Source organism: Lampetra fluviatilis, chromosome 19 (genome assembly GCF_964198595.1).
Source record: "Lampetra fluviatilis chromosome 19, kcLamFluv1.1, whole genome shotgun sequence".
NCBI classification, from domain to species: Eukaryota; Metazoa; Chordata; class Hyperoartia; order Petromyzontiformes; family Petromyzontidae; genus Lampetra; species Lampetra fluviatilis.
Window position 1 is genome coordinate 7,445,098 of NC_136293.1, and position 26,766 is coordinate 7,471,863.

Below are 26,766 nucleotides of genomic sequence, written 5' to 3' on the forward strand. Positions count from 1 at the left end.
CCAGTGTCTCACACACACACACAGTGTCTCACACACACACACAGTGTCTCACACACCCACACAGTGTCTCACACACCCACACACAGTGTCTTACACACACACACGGTGTCTCACACACACCCACACACAGTGTCTCACACACACACACCCACACACACCCACACACACCCACACACACCCACACACACCCACACACACACACAGTGTCTCACACACCCACACACACCTACACACACCCACACAGTGTCTCACACACACACACAGTGTCTCACACACACACGCAGTGTCTCACACACACACACCCACACACACAGTGTCTCTCACACACACACCCACACACAGTGTCTCACACAAAAAGATCCTCCGTACAGCCTTAACAGACTGTAGGGGAAAGTGCTGATAGGGAGCAGCACCGATGAAGGCCGGCCCCACGCCCGACCGCCTTTGTCTCCCCAGTGGCAATGCTTACACACCGCACCAGGTACTCATTTGAGGCTGAGTCGACCTCTGTCACGCACAGACACACTCCAACGTCTCTTACACATGCATACACAATCATTGCCACACACACGCACGCACGCACACGCACGCACACGCACGCACGCACACGCACGCACGCACACGCACGCACACGCACGCACGCACACGCACGCAAAGATAAAGACAAAGATCCCCACGTATAGCCGTAACAGACTGTTGGGGCAAGTGCTGTTAGCGAGCACCTATGAAGGCCGGAACGGTACACGAGGGGGTGGGTGGCCAGCACCACGCCCGACCGCCTTTGTGTCCCCAGTGGCGATGTTTACGCACCGCACCAGATACCAGATACTCATTTCAGGCTGAGTCGACCTAGGGGAGGCCCAGGACCGGTTAAGATAATCGTCACTGGTGTTGGCCGTGAGCGGGAATCGAACCCGGGTCGCCAGGTTCATAGCGCAGCACGCTAACCACTACACTACCGCTCCCCCCACACACACACAGTGTCTCACACACGCACAGTGTCACACACACACACAGTGTCTCACACACACACAGTGTCATACACACACACAGTGTCACACACACACACGCACACACACAGTGTCTCACACACAGTGTCTCACACACACACGCACACACAGTGTCTCGCACACACACACACAGTGTCATACACACACACAGTGTATCACACACAGTGTCTCACACACACACACACAGTGTCATACACACACACAGTGTCACACACACACGCACACACAGTGTCATACACACACACAGTGTCATACACACACGCAGAATCACAATCTGTGTTCATACTGGAGGAGGAATCCGATGTGCTTTAAAGCTCTTTGCCACAGATGTCCAGTCGACACCTGTCCAGTGGACGTAGCGCCTCTTACACCAAGACAACAGCGGAGTGACGCTGACGTCACCACTGTTTGTGCCAGGCTAGGTGCACTCTGAGGCCCGACCGGTGATGCTCGGCACACGACATCAGGTCGTCATTCGAGGCTGAGTCGACCTCGGCACAAAAAAAGCCCCCAAAACCCAACAACGTCAGACATCATTCGCCATTGAACGGTGGCCGTGGCCGGGAGTCCAACTGAGGTCCTCCCGTTGGGGGGGAGGAGGGGGGCAAGTGCCGTGAGCGAGCGACTATCAACAAGGAGGAGGCGAGCGAGGGGATCGTGTGGCCACAGGACCCGTTACATCTCTCTGTGGTCTTAGCGCAGCGCGCTAATCGCTGCGCCCCCGCTCCTCAACCACCCACCACCACCCCCTGCGTCCCCCCCCCACCCACTGGGGTCATCTTCTGTTCCCCCCACGACTCCACCCACAGCCCCACCCTGCGCTCACGCCCAGTCACGTGAGAGGGCTACCGCCCACTCTCTCTACCCCCCCTCCGCCCTCGAACCCCCCCCTCCCCTCCCCCGTCTCCTCCCTCTCCCCTCCCTTCTTCCATCCCTCCCCCCTCCTCCTCCACATCAACACCCCCCCCACTCCCTCTACCCCCCCCCATTCCCTCCCCGTCTCCTCCCTCTCCCCTCCCTTCTTCCACCCCCTTCCCCCCTCCACATCAACACCGCCGCCCAGCACCCTCCCCTCTGGCCCCCACCCCCCGAGCCCCTCCCCAGCCGCTCCCTCCCTCCCTCCCTCCTAACCCATCCAGCCCCCCCACTGCTCAGCGAACCAATGCCGGGCAGAGACACAGAGGCAGGAGAGAGTGGGGACAGTCTCGCTATCCCTGTCTCTCTCACTCACTCGTCTCACGTTCTCTCTCCTCTCTCTCTGTCTCTCTTCACTCTTCCTATCCGAGGAACGCCAAGAGCGGTGTGTTTAGAAGCGAGTGCGCACACACACACGCACATACACGCACACACACGCACACCCACGACGTTACACATCCGTTAACTCGTACGGATGGAACGCGCGCGTGTGAACGCATGAATGTGTGTGCGCACGTACGTGCGGACATACACGCGTGTGAACAGTGAGCGCGCGCGCACACAACGCACGCGCACATAACGTAAACACATGACAAATACACACACGTGAACGCACGTGAACACACGCACACGGAGACACGCGCGCGCGGCAAGGGAGTGCGATATTAACTCCGATACGATCCAACACACTCATCCCGCGGAGCGAGTGACGGGGGAGGAGAAGGTGGAGGTGAAGAGGTGGAGAGGAGGAGGAGGAGGACCCGGTGATAACCCAGCCGCGAGGAGCTGGAGAGAACTCCTCACACCCATCCTCTACTAGCCCTGCCCAGCCAAGCTCATGATACAGGTGAGAGTCCTGGGTGTGGTCTGGGTGTGTGTGGAGGTGTGTGTGTAGGGGCTGTGTGTGGGTGTGTGGGGTTGTGTGTGTGGAGGTGCTCGCTAACAGCACTTGCCGCTACAGTCTGTTAAGGCTATATGGGGAATCGTTGTCTTTGTGTGGGTGTGTGGGGGTGGGGGTGTGTGTAGGTGTGTGTGTGTGGAGGGTGTGTAGGTGTGGTGTTGGGGGTGTGTGTAGGTGTGTGTGTAGGTGTGTGTGGAGGTGTGTGTGGAGGTGTGTGTGGGGGTGTGTGTGTGGGTGTGTGTGGTGTGTGTGTGGGGGGGTGTGTGGAGGTGTGTGTGGGGGGGGGGGTGTGTCTGGCGGGTGTGGGTAGGGGGTGTGTGGTGTGGGTGGGGGGTGGTGTAGGTGTTTGTGGGTGTGTAGGTGCTGGCTATCAGCACTTGCCCCAAAAGTCCGTTGAAGCTATATCGGGAGGGGGATTGTTGTCTTTGTGTTTAACAAAGGTGTGCATTTAATGTACAAAAGATGCGTGTATGTGTGTGTATGTGTGTGTGGGTATGGCCCCATGTGCCGGCTTTCAAAGGTTTTCGTTCATAGCACTTGCCCCAACAGCATGTGTAGGCTATACGGGAGGCCTTTGTCTTTGTGTGTTCGCGTAAATTCCTGAATCTCATTTCGAGAGTCTTCTGAAACAGTCGTCAATTCATGCGCCACTCCGCGTTGCATCAAAGTGCACCTAGCCTGGCACAAACCATTGTGACGTCACCGCGACTTCTCGGTGATTGACCGGTGATGGTTGTTGCGCGTGCGTGGGTGAGACTGTGTGGATGTGTGCGTGTGCGTGACTATGTGGATGTGTGTGTGTGAGACTATGTGGATGTGTGTGTGTGACTGTGTGGATGTGTGCGTGTGTGTGACTGTGTGGATGTGTGTGTGTGACTGTGTGGATGTGTGTGTGTGACTGTGTGGATGTGTGTGTGTGACTGTGTGGATGTGTGTGCGTGTGTGTGACAGTGTGGATGTGTGTGTGTGACTGTGTCGATGTGTGTGTGTGACTGTGTGGATGTGTGCGTGTGTGTGACTGTGTGGATGTGTGTGTGTGACTGTGTGGATGTGTGTGTGTGACTGTGTCGATGTGTGTGTGTGACTGTGTGGATGTGTGCGTGTGTGTGCGTACCTGTGGGTGTGTATGCGTCTCGAATGAGTACCTGGTGCAGTGTGTACAAGCATCGCCACTGGGGAGACAAAGGCGGTCGGGCGTGGTGCTGGCCACACGACCCGCCTTGTGTGCCTTCATAGGTGCTCGCTTACAGCACTTGCCCCAACAGCCTGTTAAGTCTATATGGGGGATCTTTATCTTTGCATGCAAGAGTGCGCGTGTGTTTATTTGCGTGGTGGGTCGACGGCCAGAGACGGTCGATTCCCGCTCACGGCTCGCATCAGTGGCGCGCGATATCCGAACCGGTCTCGGGCCACGCATAGCTCGTGTCTGTCCAGATCGAGTAGCTGACGCGAGACGCATACAACATCACATCTGGGAAGACAAAGGCGGCCAGGCGGAGTGGGCCGTGCCGGTCTTAATAGGTGCTCGCTAACAGCACTTGCTCCACGAGTCTATGGAGGCTATACGGGGGATCTTTGTTGTTTGTATCGGTGCGTGGGTTGTGCGTGTGTAGCTGAGCATCTGAACATGTGTGGGTACTGTGGGGGGAGCGGTGGCGCCGTGGTTAGCGCGCTGCGCGACGAACCCGGCGACTCGAGTTCGACCCGAGTTCGCTCACGGCCAACACCGGTGACGATTATCTCAACCGGTCCTGGGCCTCCCCTAGGTCCACTCAGCCTCAAATGTGTACCTGGTGCAGTGTGTAAACATCGCCACTAGGGAGACAAAGGCGGCCGGGAGTGGACCTGGTCACCCACCTCCTCGTGTGCCGTGCCGGCCTTCATAGATGCCCGCTTACAGCACTTGCCCCAACAGTCAGTTAAAGGCTATACGGGAATCTTTGTATTTGTGTTACGTCACCAATGTTTATGATGTAATAACAATCTTGTCCTTGTTTTTATTTATCTCGACATTCAAAAACTCACTGTTTGCATCCCTGAGCTAGTCATGGAAATGTCCACATTCCTCTGTCGGGGACAAGTATACATCGTAAAAAACACATGGTACTCGCTTTCTCGACCCGGAGGGATGATGGGTTGAGGGACTAGGATTTGAACTTGCAACCTTCCGATTGCGAGCTTGGGCGGATTAAATAATGCAGGGAAACACGTGTGCAAAGACAAAGATCCCCTGTATAGCCTTAACAGACTGTTGGGACAAGTGCTGTTAGCGAGCACCTATGAAAGGCCGGAACGGCACACGAGGGGGTGGATGGCCAGCACCACGCCCGACCGCCTTTATTTTCACAGTAGCGGTGTTTACACATCGCGCCAGATACTCATTGCAGGCTGAGTCGACCTAGGGGAGGCCCAGGACCGGTTCAAATAATCGCCACCGGTGTTGGCCGTGAGCGGGAATCGAACTCGGATCGCCGTGTGTGTGCATACACTCACACACACACACGCGTGTGTGTGTGTGTGTTACAGACACACCCACGCATTACATGATGATCAGCAGACATGCAGGAATAACATTAACTATTTCAGACCGACAAAGTCGGCGTGCCACGGTCCCTGGTGTTGGGGATTAAATGCCCTCTCCACCCCGTCCCCTCCCCCCCTCATCCTCATGAACCGGCGTCTTTAGCCGGTTAATAGAGTTGCAACGCCTGTCCACTTCATAGCTGCGGTGATGTCTGTCAGTCTACGGGTCTGTGCTGTACATCGTTGGGTCTCGGTGCTAAGTGGAGGTATGGTTAGAAGTCGGTGGGTCTATGTGTGAGCCTGTGGGTCTCTATGTTAGTCTATGGGTCTCTGTGTAAGTCTATAGGTCTCTGTGTAAGTCTATGGGTCTCTGTGTAAGTCTATGGGTCTCTATGTTAGTCTATGGGTCTCTGTGTAAGTCTATAGGTCTCTGTGTTAGTCTATGGGTCTCTATGTTAGTCTATGGGTCTCTATGTTAGTCTATGGGTCTCTGTGTAAGTCTATAGGTCTCTGTGTAAGTCTATGGGTCTTTATGTGAGTCTATGGGTCTCTGTGTAAGTCTATGGGTCTCTGTGTAAGTATATTGGTCTCTGTGTAAGTCTGTTGGTCTCTGTGTAAGTCTATGGGTCTGTGTAAGTCTATGGGTCTCTATGTAAATATATGCGTCTCTATGTGAGTCTATGGGTCTCTGTGTAAGTCTATGGGTCTCTGTGTGAGTCTATGGGTCTCTGTGTGAGTCTATGGGTCTCTGTGTAAGTCTATGGGTCTCTGTGTGAGTCTATGGGACTCTGTGTGAGTCTATGGGACTCTGTGTGAGTCTATGGGTGTCTGTGTAAGTCTATGGGTCTCTGTGTAAGTCTATGGGTCTCGATGTAAGTCTATGGGTCTCTGTGTAAGTATATGGGTCTCTGTGTGAGTCTATGGATCTCTGTGTAAGTCTATGGGTCGCTGTGTAAGTCTATGGGTCTCTGTGTGAGTCTATGGATCTCTGTGTGAGTCTATGGGTCTCTGTGTGAGTCTATGAGTCTTCTGTGTGAGTCTATGGGTCTCTGTGTGAGTCTATGGGTCTCTGTGTAAGTCTATGGGTTTCTGTGTAACTCTATGGGTCTTTGTGTAAGTCTATGGGTGTCTGTGTAAGTCTATGGGTCTCTATGTAAGTCTATGGGTCTCTGTGTGAGTCTATGGGTCTCTGTGTGAGTCTATGGGTCTCTATGTAATTATATGGGTCTCTATGTAAGTCTATGGGTCTCTGTGAAAGTCTATGGGTCTCTGTGTAAGTCTATGGGTCTCTGTGTAAGTCTATGGGTCTCTGTGTAAGTCTATGGGTCTCTGTGTAAGTCCAGTGTCGCAGTTGACTGCCGTTCTTCCAGGGCTGATGCCGGCGGCTCATTTGGGTGACTGGGCAAGCGAGGGGGGGGGTTAGAGTCGGGAGCCGAGGGGAGTGGGGTGGGGGGCGAGAGGGTGGGGAGAGAGGGTGGGGACGTGGGTGTGTGTGAGAGGGAGTGGGGAGAGGGAGGGAGAGAGCCTGGGAGTGTGTGTGTGTGAGAGTGTGAAAGTGACAGTGTGTGTGTGCGTAGGGGGGGGTGTAGCGGTTCGGGCTCTGCGCTACGAACCCCAGCTACCCGAGTTTCGATTCCCGCTCATGGCCAACACCCGTCCTGGGCCTCCCCTAGGTCGACTCAGCCTCAAATGAGTACCTGGTGTGTAAAAATCTTCGCCACTGGGGAAACAAAGGCGGTCGGGCGTTGTGCTGGCCACCCACCCCCACATGTGCCGTTCCGGCCTTCATAGCTGCGGCTCGCTAACAGCACTTGCCCCAAGAGACGGTGAAGGCTACACGGGGTATCTTTGTCTTTTGTGTATGTCGGATCCCAGCGTTGGGGATGACTCCCTTTGCCCGGTGTCGTGTGGAGTCACTAATCTCAGCTCGGAGATTTAACTTGGCCAAGCGAATCCAGTGCGTCAGAGTGTGTGTGTGTGTACGTGTGTGTGTGTACGTGTGTGTGTGTACGTGTGTGTGTACGTGTGGGGAGCGGTAGTGTAGCGGTTAGCGCGCTGCGCTATGAACCCGGCAACTCAGGTTCGATTCCCGCTCACGGCCAACACCAGTGACGATTATCTGAACCGATCCTGGGGCTCCCCTAGATCGACTCAGCCTGAAATGAGTACCCGGTGCGGTGTGCAAATATCGCCACTGGGGAGACAAAAGCGGTCGGGCGTGGTGCTGGCCACCCACCCCCTCGCGTGCCGTGCCGGCCTTCATAGGTGCTCGCCAACAGCACTTGCCCCAACAGTCTGTTGAGGCTATTAGGGGGATCTGTGTCTTTGTGGGTGGTGAGATGTCACCTACTTCGCCTGGTTTGCAGGGGTTGTGGGTTCGATCCCGACCCTGTATGTTTGGAGTTTGCATGTTTTCCCCCTGGATTTGTGTCCAGGGGCTCCGGATTTTAGCTCCACATTGAGAGCGAACACGCGTTTCGAGTCGTTTGCCGCAAAACATTTTCACATGATGATAAGCCACTTCAACGGGCTGTCATTTGTGGCCAGGACGCTTCTGAAAAAGAGTTACATAGCTCAGTGTGTCTGCAGTGAGGAGCGGTGGTGCAGTGGTTGGTGCATTGGGCTACGAACCCGGCGATCCGGGTTTGATTCCCGCTCACGACCAATAACAGTGGCGTTAATTTGAACGGGTCGTGGACCTCCCCTAGGTCGACTAAGCCTCAAATGAGTACCTGGTGCGGTGTGTAAACATCGCCACTGGGGAGACAAAGGCGGCCGGGCGTGGTTTTCGCCACACCACTCCCTCGTGTGCCGTTTCGGCCTTCGCATAGGTGATCGCGAACGGCACTTGCCCCGACAGTCTGTTAAAGGCTATATGGGGAATTTGTGTCTTTGTTTTATCCACGTGGTGTGTGTGTGCTGTACACGAATGGGCGGCAGGGTTCGCTAATTGCCAAAGACCCCTTTACATTCTAGGGGTCACCCCATTTCATATTTCACGGAGTCGGACATAAATTATCGCCACAGTTCGAACCACGCCACCCTCACCCACCTCACCCCCCACTCACCCATCCCACCCTCACCCACCTCACCCACCACACCCTCACACCACCCTCACCCACCTCAACCACCCCACCCTCACCCCACCCTCACCCACCTCACCGCACTCTCACCCACCTCACCCCACCCTCACCCACCTCACCCCACCCTCACCCCACCCTCACCCACCTCACCCCACCCTCACCCCACCCTCACCCCACCCTCACCCCACCCTCACCCACCTCACCCCACCCTCACCCACCTCAACCACCCCACCCTCACCCCACCCTCACCCACCTCACCCCACCCTCACCCACCTCACCCCACCCTCACCCCACCCTCACCCCACCCTCACCCACTTCACCCTCACCCACCTCATCCACCCCACACTCACCCACCTCACCCCACCCTAACCCACCTCACCCCACTGTCACCCACCTCACCCACCTCACCCACCCCACCCTCACCCACCTCACCCACCCACCCTCACCCACCTCACCGCACCCTCACCCCACCCTCACCTCACCCTCACCCACCTCACCCCACACCTCACTTCGCCTTACCCTCTCCTCACCACCACCCACCTCACTCCCCAGGTTAACGAATCGCTGGGCTGTGTGGGCAGTGAGTGGGGTGGTGGCAGAGATCACGGTGGGTATGGTTGGTCGTGAAGGTCGTGGTGGTGATATTGGTTGTGGTGATATTGGTTGTGGTGGTGGTGGTGATATTGGTTGTGGTGGTGGTAGTGATGGTGGTGGTGGTTGTAGTGATGGTGGTGTTTGTGGTGGTGGTGGTGGTTGTGGTGGTGATATTGGTTGTGGTTGTGGTGGTGGTAGTGATGGCGTTGGTGGTGGTGGTGGTGGTGGTTGTGGTGGTGATATTAGTTGTGGTGGTGGTGGTAGTGATGGCGGTGGCAATTGCAGTGATTGCACGTGATTTTGGTGATACTGTTTGTGGTGGTGGTGGTGGTGGTAGCGCTGTAATTTGTGGTTGCGCTAAGAATCTTGGTGATTGTGGTTGTGGTGGTGACTATAGGTGGTTGAATTCGTGGATGTCATGCTCGTGGTGGTGGTGGTGCTGATGTGTTTCCCTGTGGCAGAGCTGCGGTGTAAGTAGTTATGCAGTTGCTGCGGTTGCTGCAATTATTCCAGTTGCAGCGGTTACTGCTGCTGTTGTTGTTGTTTTCGCTGCTGCTGTTGTTGTTGTTGCTTTCGCTGCTGCGCACGCGGTCGCTGCGGTTGCTGCTGCGGGTGGAGGCGGTTAGGCAGCTCGGTTGGGGCCCCGTCTCTCCCCGAACGCTTGGGATCTCTATCGCGGAGGAAGAGTTAACGGGGAATTAATGGGCTCAGGTTTGTGGCAATCCATCAGTCTCCCCCCCTCCTCCCTCATCCTGCCGGTGAGATCTCGAGTAAAAACCCGGCACGTGGCTAAAAGGGGCGCCACTGTGGCTATGAGATGTTAACTACCTCGTCTGGTGTACAGGAGGTCGTGGGTTCGATCCCGACCCTGGTACCTGTTGTGTATTTTGGGAGTTTGCGGTGTCTCTCTCTCTCTCATCATCACGGTGGCTATGAGATGTTAACTACCTCGCCTGGTGTACAGGAGGTCGTGGGTTCGATCCCGACCCTGGTGCCTGTTGTGTATTTTGGGAGTTTGCGGTGTCTCTCTCTCTCTCATCATCATCATCATCACGGTGGCTATGAGATGTTAACTACCTCGCCTGGTGTACAGGAGGTCGTGGGTTCGATCTCGACCCTGGTACCTGTTGTGTATTTTGGGAGTTTGCGGTGTCTCTCTCTCTCTCATCATCACGGTGGCTATGAGATGTTAACTACCTCGCCTGGTGTACAGGAGGTCGTGGGTTCGATCTCGACCCTGGTGCCTGTTGTGTATTTTGGGAGTTTGCGGTGTCTCTCTCTCTCTCTCATCATCATCACGGTGGCTATGAGATGTTAACTACCTCGCCTGGTGTACAGGAGGTCGTGCGTTCGATCCCGACCCTGGTGCCTGTTGTGTATTTTGGGAGTTTGCGGTCTCTCTCTCTCGGTGGTCGCGTGAATTTTTCTCCGGGTCCTCGGGGTTTCTTCCTCCTCCACGTTTAGAATCGACGTCACGCGTTTAGAGTCATTTGGCTCCGATGAAGTTCCACCGGTGAAATTGATGAGCCACTTCGTTGGTCGATCATTCTTGCGATCGCCAGGTCGCTCCTGAAAAAGAGCTACATAGCTCAGTGGGGTCAAGTACAAATAGTTAAAACAGTTCAGTTAACTTCGTCGACGCGATCTGAGCCGGTCGTGGAAATTCCACGTTCATGTGGCGGGCCAAGTGAACAAATCCATGCGACTAGCCACTGTTGACTTCCACACATTGGTGATCGTTTTATCGACCTTTGCCCCCCCTCCATCCGGAGGAATGGATGATGGGCAACGTCAACACCCCCCCTCCTCCCCCTCCTCTCCTTTAACGAGGATTTGAACTTACGACTGCGAGCCACTCGCTCAGCCACCTGGCGGGGGGTGGGGGGGCGGTGGCGCAGTGGTTAGCGCACCGCACCACGAACCCCGGCAAACCGAGTTCGATTCCTGCCCATGGCTATCATCAGTGACGAGCGATATCTGAACCGGTTTCTGGGCCCCTTGCCCCGCCCCCCGACCCCACCCACACGTGCGTTTGAAGCAGAGCAGTTATACTCGTTAAAAAGTATCACGTAGCATTTCGACGTCATTTTGTACGTACGGTACAGTATATTAAAATCATAATAAGTTACAGTCGCCCATTGTCAATCTACTGCTCTGGTGAATGCCTCCTGCACGCCATGCCGGTCGTAGCGGGGGGGGTGGGTGGGGGGTTGGTGGTTGGAGCATACTTCCCCACGGCAGTCTGTGCGGGTTGCTGCGTCAAGAAGGGGGGGGGGGGGGGTGCAGGGGGTGTTACTGACGTGAGCCGTGGCCCGGGATCGCAACCCACACGGGGTGGTCACGGTGCCCACAGCGATAGCCGCCGTGACACCGGTGGTCAACGATGTCTCAAACAGCAGCGGCGCTCTCCTCTCTCTCCCTTCTGAGAAAGAAGAACAACATCTTCGTCGTGAGAATCTACATCGCTCGCCCGCCCGCTCGCTCGCCCGCTCGCTCGCCCGCTCGCTCGCCCGCTCGCCCGCCCGCTCGCTCGCTCACCCGCTCGCCCGCTCGCCCGTTCGCCCGCCCGCCCGCTCGCCCGCCCGCTCGCTCGCCCGCTCGCCCGCCCGCTCGCTCGCTCACCCGCTCGCCCGCTCGCCCGTTCGCCCGCCCGCCCGCTCGCCCGCTCGCTCGCCCACTCGCTCGCTCTCCATCCGTCTCCCGAGAGAGCGCCGGAGGAGCTCGTGTTTCGCGGAGTTTGAAACCATCCTTCACATTTTTTCCCGCCTGGAATTGACATCGGAGTCACGCAGTGTCACAACACGCACACACGCCGCCTCCGAATCTCCGCGCCCGCCCGGCTGGCTGGGTGGTGCACGAGCCCCAATAACCACTTTTGCCCCAACAACCGCTTTAGCCCCGATAACAGCTTTAGCCTCGATCACCACTTTAGCTCCAACAACCGCTTTAGCCCAGATAACCGCTTTAGCCCCAGTAACCGCTTTAGCCCAGATAACCGCTTTAGCCCCAATCAGGAGATCAGAGACACAGACACGCGCTAGCACACTACACACTGGCATATACACACTCGTGTACATGCATTGGCACACATACACACTGGCACACACACACACGCACTGACACACACTGGCACACACGCACTGACACACACACACACTGGCACACACTGACACACACACATACTGGCACACACGCTCACTGGCACACACACACACTGACACACACAAACACACACTGGCACACACACGCACTGACACACACACGCACTGCCACACACACACACTGACACACACAAACACACACTGGCACACACACACGCACTGACACACACATTGGCACACACGCACTGACACACGCACTGCCACACACACAGGCACTGGCACATACACACTGGCACACACACGCACTGACACACGCACTGGCACACACACACGCACTAACACACACACACACTGGCGCACACACACACGCACTGACACACACACACTGGCACACACACACACGCACTGACACACACACACGCATTGTCACACACACACACGCACTGACACACACACACGCACTGACACACACACACGCACTGTCACACACACACACGCTCACTGGCACACACACGCTCACTGGCACACACACGCACTGACACACACACTGGCACACACACACGCACTGACACACACACACACTGGCACACACACGCACTGGCACACACACGCTGGCACACATACACTGGCACACACACACACTGACACACACGCACTGACACACACACGCTCACTGGCACACACACGCACTGACACACACACACTGACACACACACACACTGGCACACACACACACGCTCACTGGCACACACACACACGCTCACTGGCACACACACACACGCTCACTGGCACACACACGCACTGACACACACACACACACTGGCACACACACACACACGCACTGACACACACACACACTGGCACACACACACACACACACGCACTGACACACACACACACACTGGCACACACACGCACTGGCACACACACGCTGGCACACACACACTGGCACACACACACACTGACACACACACACACGCACTGGCACACACACACGCACACTGGCACACACACACACGCACTGACACACACACACACACTGGCACACACACACGCACTGGCACACATACACTGACACACACGCACTGACACACACACGCTCACTGGCACACACACACACACTGGCACACACACACGCACTGGCACACACACACTGGCACACACACGCGCACTGGCACCCCATGTAAGCGATGAGGCGCCACATTGCACACGTTCGGAACGTAACTGCGTGCATAAAAGGCGGTGCCTTGAAGCCAAGCTCACTGCACTTGGCATGGGGGGCAGTGGGGGGGTAGTGGGGGGTAGTGGGGGGCTGGCGGCAGGGGAGGAGATGGGGAACCGGGGGGTGGGGATGATGAGGGAGCGAGGGATTACAATGATGGCGATGATGATGATGGGAGCTTAGATGGGCGTGGAAGTCATTGGGGTGTAGGGAGGTCCTAGGGGTTGGTGGTGGTGATGATGATGGGGAGGTTGGGGGGGGAGGGAGGCGAGGGAGGGGATGATAGTGATGGGGGGAGCGGATGATGGGGGGGTGGGGGGGTGAGTGACAGGGGCAAGGGGATAAAGATAGTGTTCATTATTTAGGGGGGGGGGTGGAGAATTGAGGATGATGAGAGATGAGAATGAAGAATGAGAGGGGGGAGGGTGCACTCCCTAGTCATGTTGCTCACGATTTCGGGTTCCTTACACGCCGAGGGGGAGGGGCTGTGGGTACGTGCGGTGGTGATGGTGGTGGTGGCGATGGGAGCGGTTTTGACGATGAGGATGGTGCGCGCTGTTCGTGGTGAGAGCGGACACAGTGGCTTCATAGGCGATGAATCTGAGGGTGTTGATGGTTGGGGTGTGTTGGTGGTGGTGGGGGAGCGGTGATGTAGCGGTGCGCTACGAACCTGGCGACCCGGGTCCAATTCACGGTCAACACCCAGCGACGATTATCTGAACCGGTCCTGGGCTTCCCCTAGGTCGACTCAGCCTGAAATGAGTACCCGGTGCGATGTGTAAACATCGCGACTAGGGAGACAAAGGCGGCCGGGCGTGTGTTGGCCACCCACCCCCTCGTGTGCTGTGCTGGCCTTCATAGGTGCTCGCTAACAGCACTTGCCCCAACAGTCTGTTAAGGCTATATGGAGGATCTTTGTATATGGTAGTAGTGGTTGGTGGTGGTCCTGTTATTCGTGGCATCGGCGATGGGAGCGGTTGTAAACACGGCAAGAGTGGTTGTAATGGTCGTAGCAGTCGAGATGACAGTGGTGGCGGTGTCGCTTGTACGTCTGTTGAACTTCTTTCGCACCGTACGTAGCCAACCGTGCTAATTGTGCGATGAGTTCAAGTTGATTTTGGGTCGCCAGCCACTCAATAAGCGTCCGTCTCGGTAACCTGCCCTCCTCTCTTCCCCCCAAACCTCCAAAGACGCTTCACCCTATGCGCCTCCATCCTGCGTGGTGGAGACGCGCTTCCCGCACGCGTTTAGCGGCGGCGCGTTCAAACTGGGCGTCGTTATTTTTTATTCGTCGAAACATGGAAAAATGTTTCGACGACTCGAAACGATTCCAATGAACCACACGGAGGAGTGCTTGCTCACAGACACCGGGAGGGCGACGACTTCCATCCACAGGCGCGCCTTGAGTGCTTGCGATGTGATGAGCACATTGCCGGTGCAAAGATCTCAGCCTTGTCTAGACCACCAACTCAAAAGATGTAACAACATGCCAAAGGTGCGCTGGTCACACAGATCTCAGGAGGGCACGACCGGCTCTCGTGCATACCACCTTGCGTGCATGCCGAGTGACCGCCACATTGCGTGCGCAACGCTCTCAGCCTTGTCTAGACCACCAAACCACCCCGTAAGAGCTGAACGTGTGGCCGCGTGAGGGGTTAAACCTACCAGATCCAAAACGGAGTGGAAAGTGTAGCCATCCCAACAGGCGGGCAGCTGTCAAAGAGTCTGCGTGGCGTCGTTCGCAAGGGAGCGTTCTGGTATTCGTGACATTTTTCTTACTTTTTGGGGTGGGGGGGGGGTTGACGGGGGGGGGGGGGTTATATTTTCTACAGAACTCAGAGTGTTTGCGATCGATTGCACGCGACCCCGAGTCCCGTGAGCCGCGCAACAAATTCGATGGGCGATCAATTTTTCTCAAATTTGAGGGACGTTTTTTTTTTTTGGAAGAAAATGGGTGATTTGACTGGCAGCCACTGAGGCGCAATTTCACAATTTCTCCTCTTGTACGGAGTTTGACATTTTGCCGGGACGTGCGTGCGTGCGGTGCGTGCGCGTTGTTGCTGCCTTTTCCTGCAACCCCTCGTGTGACGTGCCGGTCTTCATAGGCGCTCGCCAACAGCACTTGCCCCAACAGCCTGCGAAAGGCTACGCGGGGGATCTTTCCCCGTGTCCACCTGTGTCTCTGCTATGTGCCTGAGAGATTGTGCATTGGGGGGGTGGGGGGGGGTGCTGATGGGGCAGAGGGAGTGGGTGGGATGCTTGCGGGGGGAGGGGGAGGGAGGCGGGGGGAGGGGGAGGGAGGCGGGGGAGGGAGGCGGGGAAGGGGGAGGGAGGTGGGGGAGGGAGGTGGGGGAGGGGGGAGGGAGGTGGGGGAGGGAGGCGGGGGAGGGGTAGGGAGGTGGGGGAGGGGGGCGGGGTAGGGAGGCGGGGGAGGGGGAGGGAGGCGGAAGGCGGGGGAGGAGGCGGGGGAGGGGGCGGGGGAGGAGGCGGGGGAGGAGGCGGGGGAGGGAGGGGGGAGGGAGGCGGGGGCGGGGGGAGGAGGCGGTGGAGGGAGGCGGGGGAGGGGGTGGAGGGGGGGCTTCTATAGAGGAGGTGGGGGAGGCAGCGCCCACCACCCCTCCCCCACAATTACGAACACCGCGTTTGCGTTTGCATCCAGCACCTTGTTGCTGTACATGTACACCTGTAAAGGTTCTCACTACACATTCCAGCCATTCGCAAATCCACCAATGGATGAAGGCCTCACCATGCCATATAAGTCTTGGAGGGGATTTGTTTTTTTGTTTACCATACTTCACCACTCTGGTCAGTGCTGGTTGATGAAGGGGTGGACGGGGCTGTGAGACCACTCGCCACTGACGGGAGCCGTGGTCTGGAATTGGAACTCGGGTCACCCAGGTTCAATGCGCAGCGATAACCACTGCGCCTCCACACCCGCCCAAGGTGATGACTTTTGAAGACCAAATCACTGATCAGGATCGATATTATCGGATCGCGCCAGCTAAGCAAAGTTGATCCTGGTTAGTACTTGGATGGGATACTGCTTGGCAATACCAGGTACTGTAGGCCAGGACTGCTCTGTGGCAGTACAGGTGGTAGCGGAGCACATTTGACATTTGTGGAAAAGAGCTTCATCGCTTATCGGATTCCTCCAGTCTAAATAAAGGTTCAGATTCTTGAATCCATCTGTGCGGAGCTTCGGATGTCTCCGGGTTCTCTGGTTTCCTCCTCTGACATGAAACCAAACTCTAGCCAACCATCTGAATGTAGCAGGACCCACCTTGAAACAGAGAGAGGGTCTTGAGACTCATTGAAAGTTTTGCCTGCATAAAGAAAAGGTAATATTATTTTCATGAAACCGTGTGATGTTACGAAATTATAACGTCGTCGTTATTATTTTTGTTCGTATAATTTGGAAGGTGCGTCCGTGCGGAATGCACGGAATGCGATCACGTGAGTTTGAAGGCGGCAAAGAGATTCGCGGAGCCGTCCCATCGCCACGTGTTCAACTGGCCAGTGGGGCTGGTGGGCGAGTGGTGTGATGATGCGCGTCGATGAATCGATGCAACATCGATTCAATATCTTCGCCATAGACTAATAACAAACAAACAAAAACGGTGGAGGGTTCGGGATTCTATGTTGTTTTCAATAGCAAGCAAATCATTGTGGTGGTGGCGCAGCTGCTGCTGCGTTGGCAGTGATGCACAATCACAATTGAACAAAAAAACGAGCACATTCGACAATAACAAGACTGTGTGGGCTTAAAATATATATTTAACAGGCGACGTTTCGGGTAATGGTCCTTCTTCATAGCACCTACAAATTAAGACGTTGTTTCTTCTTCAAAGAAGGACAGTTGCCCGAAACGTCACCTGTCTCACACACACACACACACGTTTGACGAATGGTGTTGAGTTTCACTTTAACGCAGGGTAGCGTGGGGGAGATGCATGCGTTTGGGCTAAGCCGTCAAACAAAGACGCGTGGTCACCGCGTTGCGCGCTTTCGGATGCGCTTCTGCGGCCGTCTGGAACGCTCTTCCCCTTTCGACATTCGGAAGCCACCGGAGCTATGCAATTTAAAATCATCATCATCTAGATTGACAAAACGCATTTCTTTAGAACCGATTCTTGCGTGTGTTTAGTTCGTTGTCCTTCCACCGCACCTCCAATTATCACGGTTGGCTACGTACGGTGCGAAAGAAGATCAATATACATTCGTACAGAGAAGTTCCACACACGTTAGGGATCACACGGGGAGACAGACTGACAGCAAGTGGCGATTGATATCTGAACTGGTCACTCCCCCCCCCCCATTCACCAACCCGCACTGACCAGCGTGGTGAAGTATTAACACGTAGGCTTTCGCGACCAATATTATTCATAGTCAACGTGTTTGGGTTTAGATCGCGTTATTTATAAATGTGTCGTAACCCTCCACCACCCGACACGGCCAATCAGTAAAAAAGTGTCACGTTGACAAAAGACAAATAGTTCACTGCTTTAGCCCACCGGTGTGTTGAAGCGTGAAACCACAACATTTACTATGTGAAACCACAACATTTACAATGTTGTGTGTTGTGGTTTCACGCTTCAACACACCGGTGGGCTAAAGCAGTAAACTATTTGTCTTTTGTCAATGTGACACTTTTTTTACTGATTGGCCGTGTCGGGTGGTGGAGGGTTACGACACATTTATAAATAACGCGATCTAAACCCAAAAACGTTGATTATGAAGTGGTGGAGTCTGGTCAAACAACCCCCATAACCGACACGACGTGGGGGGAAGTCCTCATCCATCCAGCAGTGGATTGACACATGGCTGTGCATGAATGTGTATCGATATTTGTGATCTAGAACTCCAGCAGGTCGAGCATAGAGGGGCGCTGGATGATATTTGTAGCGGCCTCTAGTGGCTGCAGGGGTTCCATGTACCGTAACCGCACTGCTGTATAATATTGAAATCGAACAAAAACATTCATTGATTCTTTCGATTTAAAGCTTTCTTGGTTCTTTCGTAAAGTCACGTAGAAGGGAAATAATAAAATAAGAAAAATAAAACATCATAAAATAAAATTCTCACGACGTTTCGGCCACAACGCAAGCAGCCGTCCTCAGGTGAAGAACAGGTCTGTCGGAAAGACAGCGTCATTGATTCTCACGCAAAGATTCGATGGAAGCACAAATCGTGAGATATTAATAATCGATATTAACAATGAAGCGATATGCGTGACTAATCGAAGTCCCGCTGCACCAAGCAATGACGACTGCCTGGAATAATTAATTACGAACTCGTATCGATGTCGCGGATTTCTCGATTTCTCCACGGTTGTCAAAAACCCATACTTCACCACGCCGTGCGTGTGTGCTTGTTGTTGTTTAATGTCGGAGAGGGGGTGGTGGCCGAGAACACCTGAGTGACGTTCGTGAATTTCTCCCCCGCATATAATCCGGGGTCGCTCAATAAACTTGGAGTATTCTAGATTTGAAGCTTTCGTAACTGCAAGGATTCATATTCTTAGGTTTTTTTCGGTAAAGTCACGTAGGTAAAAAAAATTGAATTAATAAAAGTAAAATAAAAATAAAATAAAAATCAAGTGTTTATACAGCTATCGTGCTGTGACGGTTCCACCTGAAGACGGAAGCTTGTGTTGCCTCCGAAACGTCGTGATTTTTATTTTATTTTTATTTTACTTTCATTAATTTTAATTTTAATTTTTTACCTACGTGACTTTACCGAAAAAACCTAAGAATAGGCTTGGAGTATGTGGCACGCTGTGTGTGTGTGTGATAGCCACAGGCCATAGCGAGACGAGCTATACTGGATGTGGTGTGCCGGGAGCGGAGAAATCCCCCCCTCCCCAACAACCACCACCACCACGAGTTTATCGACCCACCGACCCGGGCTGAAATGCGAATCCCCTGGTGACCAGGGCATTCGAATCCATTCCCCCCGTGGTGTTGACGAGCCGGGAACTTCCACGGCTTTCTATCTGCCCGTGTGCGCAGTGCCTGAGTGGAGCCTTCTAGGGGCACAGTACACAGCCCCCCCCACCTCCCGAGGCCAGCCCAGCCCCCCTCCTGCCCCCCCCCCCCCAATACCCCACCCCAGCCCCCCCTCCCCTCACCTCGCCTATTTTTAGGGTCCGCGGCGCTGGGGAGGGGTCTGGAGATGATGTGCCCAGCAAGGGATGGGAGGGGTACAGCGGGGGGTGAGAGGGGAGGGGGAGGGATAGGCGGGGGGGCTACACCCCCTCCCCCACTTTTTCATAGAATGTACCTCTACATTCTGCAGGTGTCATTTACCCCCCCCCATCCCCCTCCTGCCCATCGCAATTGGTGAAGAGTGAAGAGAGCGCTGTGGAAAAGGGGGGGAGGGGGGGCTCATAAGGAGGGGGAGGGGTGTGGGGTGTCCGGGGGGGTGGGGTGGGGGTCGTGCCGTCGTTGTGTGTGGCGGGGAGTGGTGCTCGAGAGGGGTGAGGCTGGGTGTGGCGAGGAGGGGGGGAGGGAGGAGGAGGAGGGAGGAGGGGGGAGGGAGGAGGAGGAGGGGGGTCGTGGGGGGGGTCATGTAGCCCGCATGCCCAGCCACCGAAGGGATCGGGGTGAGGAGGGGTTCGTCGAAGGGGGTGGGGGGGGGGGTGAGGGGGGAGGGGTTTGCCCGCCGGGAAGAAACCTTCATGCGCTTCGGGGCATGAGCTGATATATACAGTGTGTACCTAATCATCATCATCAGCAGCAGTGTCATCAGCAGTAGTGTCATCATCAGCAGCAGTGTCATCAGCATCATCATCATCTATAGCAGCGTTTTCATCAGCAGCATAGCAGTCATCAGCATTATTATTATCAGTCAGTAGTAGGAGTAATATCATAATCAGCTGCAGCATTAGTGTCATCATCATCGCCATCAGCTGCTGCTGCGTGTGTCATCATCACTACAGTGCTACTTGTTTTGAACGTGAGCTCGCTTATGCAATGGCGAGCGAGGGGAGAAGGAGGATGATGAGTGTGATGATGGTGGGAGATGAGATGAGAGAGGCGGCACACGGGGAGACAGAAATCAGAGAGAGAGAGAGTAGGGAGAGTAGGGAGAGAGAGAAAGAGAGAGGGTGGCGAGAGAGAGCACAACGGAGAGAGAGAGAGAGCGAGTAGGTGAGAAGGTAGAGGAGAAAGGGAGAGAGCTGAGGAGGGCAGAGAGCGGTGTGGTTGGCATGTGGCTCTGTGCAGTTGCACCGCCTGCGCGCTCGGCAGCTCCACTGGGAGAGGATCGAGTGGGAGTGTGCGAAGGAGAGATGAGATGAAGACGAAGCAGAAGAGAGATAAAACGGCACGGGGAGAGGAGCACACAGGGAGAGGAGGGGAAGAGAATGGGGAGAGTGGAGAGAGAGAGGGGGGCGGGAGAAGATAAGCAGAGAGCTATTTGAGAGAGATACGAGGGAGAGAGGGAGATAAAATAGAGCGTCGAAAAGGAGGGGGATCATTCGAGATAGGAGATGGTTGAGACCGAGACGAAATCTATTCAGGAGAGGGAAACAGAGGAGAGGGAGAGAGAGAGGGACAGGAGACAAACGGGAGATTCGTTCGGCAGAAGAGAGATAATGAGAAGATACAAAAAACGAGAGGAGAGATCAATCGGAGATGTATTCAGCGAAGAGAGCGGATGCATCAGAGGAGGAGATACATGAGATGGGCGCGAATGGGAAGAGAGACAGCGGGAGAGATAATATCACGATGGCAGAGAGAAAGGAGGAGATAATTGGGAAGATGTAAGAGGGAGAAGTGAGACGCTGTAGGATCGGAAGAGAGAGAGGGAGAGGGAGGAGATAAGGCGTCCCAGCAGCTGTACATCCCTTCAGGGCTGTGCTGTGTAATAACACAAAGACAAAGATCCCCCCCCCGTATAGCCTTTCACAGACTGTTGGGGCAAGTGTGATGAGCCTGTCAGCACCACCACAGCGCACGAGGGCGTGTTGTTGCCAGCACGGCCGCCTTTGTCTCTCCAGTGCTGGCTCATCGTAGGAATGATGATGATATTGCTGATAGTAACTGGCAATTACAATAGTGATCATTTGACTGGAGGGATAATTGATGACGATGATGATGATGTGGCCGGGATATGGCAGCCGAGCATTGGATTCGTGAATCCATCTGTGCGGTGCTCTGAGCGCTACCCACTCGTAGACGTGGTGGGTTTTCTCGGGTTTCTTTCCGCACAGAACCAACATGCATCACTCGGCATACCAGTGTAGCAGGATCCTCCTGCAGGATGGAGCGTTGAGACTCACTGAGGTTGGTGACACAGTGATTAGCACGCCACACTACAGGATAAAAACCTGGCGACCTGAGTTCAATTCCTGGCAGCGGCTAACAGCAGTGGCGAGTGACATATGAACCGGACGGGATGGGGCCAGGGGGAATTCAGGATTGCGGCAATCCCCCCCCTGACCAGTATGGTGAAGTATGGTCAAACACATCCTCTTGACTGCCGTGGCGTGGCGATGCCCTCGTTCCACAGCGGGTGACAGCTGGCTGTAAGTGATGATGATTATGGATGTGATTTCGCGTGGCTCGCTCCAATATCATCCCCTCCCCTCAACCTTCACCCCATCGCTTCACACTCCATTCCTCATGATCGCTCTCTGTTCCCTCCCCCACCCACCCCACCCTCTACATCCCCATATACCCACATAGCCCCCCCCCTCTCCTGCATCCTCCCTCCCCCTCTACCTCCCTCCCCTCACCCCCCTCTGCACCTCCCAACACCTTCCTACTCATCCCCTACCCTCTACACCCCCCCCCTGCACCCCTCCCCCACCCTTCACACCCCCACCCCCGTCCCTCTTTACCTCCCTCTCCCCTCCCCCACCTCGCACCCCCCCCCCCCGCTCCGTGTGCGCTGTGTAAGACTCGAGCATTGGAGATGCAAAATTCAGCCGCGCGTGATGATGGCCACCCTCCCTCGTGCGCCGGGCAAGCCTTAATGGGTGCTCGCCCATGATGAAGGGCCATTGCCCGAAACGTCGCCGGTTATATATTTGCGTCGCCTTTTATGGCCCCACGCTGTGGTATTGGCTAATTGTGTCGAGCTTTTGTGTTGTTTGCGCTTAACGCTGCGTCACTTGCAGCAGGCTCTTAAAGGCTTTCCGGGGCTCTGCGTGTTTATTTACGTGGAGCGGTGGCGCAGCAGTCGGCGCGCTGCGCGACGACCCCGAGTTCGTTTCCCGCTCACGGCCAACATCGAATATCTGAATTGGTCTTGGGCGTAGCCTAGGTCGATTCAGCCTCAAATGAGTACCTGGCGGCCGGGCGTGGTGCTGGCCACCCACCTCCCCCGTGTGCCGTTCCGGTCTTCATACTCGCTGACAGCACTTGTCCCTACAGTTTGTTAAGGCCATACTGGGGGGGGGGAGATCTTTGTCTTTGTGTACACGTGTGTTTAGCGCATGCTGTGCTGAGAACCCAGAGACGCGAGTTCGATTCCCGCTCATAACCAACACCAGTGATGATGATTATCTGAATCACCATCACTCGCCATGGTGCGTGTGTGTGTGTGCGAGTGGACAGCGGTGGTAGAGATTCCGCAGTGGCCGGTCCATTACGTGCGATGGTGACCTTAATAGGTGCTCGCCAACAATATTTGTCCCGATGGGGCATCTCTGTGTGTACAGGAGTGTGTGTGAGCCCACCTGTCATTAGAAATGCAGTTCGCGCTGAGATCCATGGATTGCACACGATGTGTGTTTTTAATTTAAACATTACGTTTTTCCAGGAATTGGTAATCATACTTTGTGTATTAAAACACATATTATCTCATTTTTGAAATAACATTCACACTTCAATGGCAGTGCGAGAAATGTGAAAGCCCTTTTTCAATCCACTTCTGGATGAAGACTTCCCCAGGCCGTGTCACTGATGGGGGGGTTGTTGAACCATACTTCACCACGCTGGTTCAAGGGCAGCTTGGGCTTGCACGCGGAACAGGCCTCAGGTGCCGATGTTTTTCCGTGGCTTGGAATTGAACTTGGGTCTCGGGGCTCTAGGTTTTGTGATGACTATTTGAAATAGCATTGACCCATCTAATGATGTCGTCGAATTACATTATCCCCACCGAGCAATGAAAAGTGCACAGAGAAGCGTGGAGAGATGCATGCCTGGAAGTGTGCCGACGGACAGAAGAGAGGGACTTGCTGGCAAGAGAACATCCACGCAGGGTTGATGGCATCGTCATTTTTGTTCATGTTTTTGTTTTTTGTTTGTTGCGGTTGCACCCGATTCAAGAGCCGAATGGCTCACAGGGCTATACCTAATAAATTAACTTTGAACTTTGAACTGATTGGGAGCATCGTTCAAAGACGCGAGCGGCGCTTACCTGGACACAGACGGGTCACGGGTAGAAGGGACGATGGCCGATGGTCAAAGGGTGATGACGGAGCGGTAGCCAAAGCAGGGGACGCGGTATTTTTCATTGGCTACCGGTCAAGTTCCGAGTGGATTTTAAGATCTTATGATCTCCAACTGGCCAGCACTCTCGGTCGAGGTTGCGCTGTTTTGGCGATCGGGCTTTTTGTTAACGTGGCACCCAAGCTATGGAACGCCTTGTCACTTGAAATCAGGAAATCAGAGTCGGTAGATATATTAAACTTCATAATATAGATTTTTGGGTCAGATCGCGTTATTTATGAATGTGTCGTAACCCTCCACCACCCGACACGGCCAAACAATAAAAAATGTGTCACGTTTTCAAAGGACAAATCACCGGTGTGCTGAAGAGAGAATCAACAGCATTTTAAAATTTGAGTAGTTCGACGTTTCGCTGATAATTACAATCAGCTTCATCGTGCAAGAATGGTGAAGCTCTCCTGTTGCTTCCGGTCTTAAATAGAGCAGCCTACGTGTTAAATTGAGATATATTAAAGTCTGCTTTGAAAACCCATCTCTTTAAAGTGGCTGTCCCTCTTTAGTTTGGTCGGTTGCCGTGGCTCTGTTTTTGTTTCCTGCTTTCCATGCATTGCGCATTGGATTCCTGGGATGGAATGCGCATCTTAAATGTTGATTATTATATTGTTATTACTTCGCGAGCGCATCCACGACGCATTTGATATGGAGTGATGAAGCTCAGCTCGCGTCGAAGGTGTATGCATGTACGTTGCACTTCTTTCGCACCGTACGTAGCCAACTGCGGGCTAATCGTGGGTGCGTGGGCAAGGTGCTCGTCGGATGAATGGGCGGTTGCACCGCAGGATCGTGAGAGATGATGACGACGCGGCTTTATTGTGAACGACGTTTCATCCAGCAGTGGATCGACCGTGGCTATTGGGGATAAATGCGAGTAGCCGGGTCACAAGCTCACCCCGAGAGCAGGAGGAACGAAGTTGGGGAGGGAGCGGCGATGGATTTGCCGGACAAAGTCTCACAAGCACCCAAATAGCCACTGACATTTGAACTCCGGCCATTTTTGTTTTACCAGTATTTATTTTATAATTGGACGAAACATGTAATTAAATAATAAATTCGCAAAGATATTACAGCTGGCCTCCTCCGATTGTGTCAAATCATCAATCGCTCTACTGCATACCGGTCCGACTCTTCGACCATTCGGATCACACAAAAACAGTTGGGGGGGAAAGTCTCAGCTGTGATGTCACAAAGAGAGAGGAGAGAGAGAGACCAACTCCCCTCCTACACCGCCACCCATCCACCCCCCGTGGTAATTGAGCTTTCGGGCATCGCAGCACTGTGCAGAGCGAGGACATTCACCCAGAAACCCCAACAGTAGATAGACCATGACTTTTGATGATGATGATGGAATGTAAGCCACCCACCCACCTTCCCTTCCCATCCCAAACACTCTCCTCTGCTCCTCCCTGCATGCCCCATGCCCCCCCCCACAGCCCCCGTCCCATCCCCCAATTCCACCCCCCCAACCCCGCCCCGCCCCACCCCTTCCCACCCCCACCTACCCCCCGGGTGGGAATTGGGCTCGCAGGATGAGTTTCCATGGTAACGCCACATGTCACTTGGTGGCCTTAATCAGGCAGGGGGAGGGAGTGGGGGCAGTGTGGGGGTGGTTTGGATGGTGTGAGGAGGTGAGAATGAGGAGGATGACGGTGGTGACGATGGCGATGATGATGCTACAGCTCTCGCACGCGTTTGCAGGTCGTAACCGCGCGCGTGTTCGGCACCGTGTCCGACGTTTCACTCTGCGTGCCGGGGAGCTTCTTCAGGATGACGGTGACGACAGCAGCGGTGATGCTGATGACGGTGGTGGTGATGGGTCATGGCGATGTTGATGATGGGTGATGTTTTGGATTGTTGTCATGGGAACGAGTCCGATAAGACGTGAAAACCGAGGAGATGGAGCGACCAAAACAAAAAAAGGCCTCCCGTGTGCAGGCGCTATTGTTGGGATTGATGAAGCAGTGGATAGAGCATTCGGTCAGCAGAGGTTGGCTCATTCCATCGTCCACCCTTTGTCGATGAACCCAGTGCCACGTTGTGGGTAGTGAACGGTGGTCGCGGCTTAACGGCTGAACAACGGTGTCCATTGTTTAGTCGCGCAGGGGAGAAACAGCGTCGCGACTCGCGCGCTCGCTCTATCCCTCTCAAGAGGGTCCTGCCGCACTGGGACGTACGGCGATGAATGAGCGTTTGGCGTCACGTGGGAAGGGAGCCCGGAGGGAGCCCGGAGGGAACCCACAGCCACAGAGACAAAGACCCCCCCCCTCCACCCCGTACAGCCCGAACAGACTGTCGGTGACAAGTGCTGTTAGCGAGCACCTCTGACGCAACAGGCCCGGCCGCCTTTGTCTTCCACCGGTGCTGATGCTTACGCACAGCGAGCGCGCGTGAAGCGGTCAGCGCGCTGAGCTACGAATCTGGTGTCGCGAGTTCGATTCCCCCTCAAGGGCGAGCACCGGTGACGATTATTTGAATCGGTCCTGAGCCTGCTCTAGGTCGACTCAGCCTCAAATGAGTACCTGGTGCGGTGTGTAGACATCGCCACTGTGGTGACAACCACCACCGCTGCCACCAGGAACGTGGTGCTGGATGAATCCATTGACTGTACGGTGGTGTTCATTTGAAATCCCTGGTGTTAACTAAAGCGCATTATGAGCCCGACCATTCGTTACATTGGCTCATCGTCGTCGTCATCGGCGTCATAATCGTCGTGGTCATTGTCACCATCGTCGTCACAATCATCGTCATTTTTGTCATCGCTATCATCGTCATCACCGTCATCATCGTTGTCGCCATCGTCATCATCATCGTTGTCGCCATCGTCATCATCATCGTTGTCGCCATCGTCATCATCGTCGTCGTCATCGTCGTCATCATCATCGTCATCGTCTGCTCGAGAATATTTTTGTATGCGCAGAATAAAGTGAACTCATGAATACAGCATTGCCGGTGGTGCACAAGCA

The 26,766-nt window shown here is 54.7% G+C and overlaps 1 protein-coding gene across 1 annotated transcript in view; it reads left to right on the plus strand.

Annotated features, from left to right (window-relative positions):
• Positions 1-2,156: 2,156 nt before the first annotated feature.
• Positions 2,157-26,766, plus strand: part of LOC144937592 (uncharacterized) — a 98,453-nt gene continuing 73,843 nt past the window's right edge. Inside the window, exon 1 of the mRNA XM_078864913.1 lies at positions 2,157-2,772. The gene's annotated coding sequence lies outside the window, so the exon portion shown is untranslated. The remainder of the gene's footprint in view (positions 2,773-26,766) is intronic.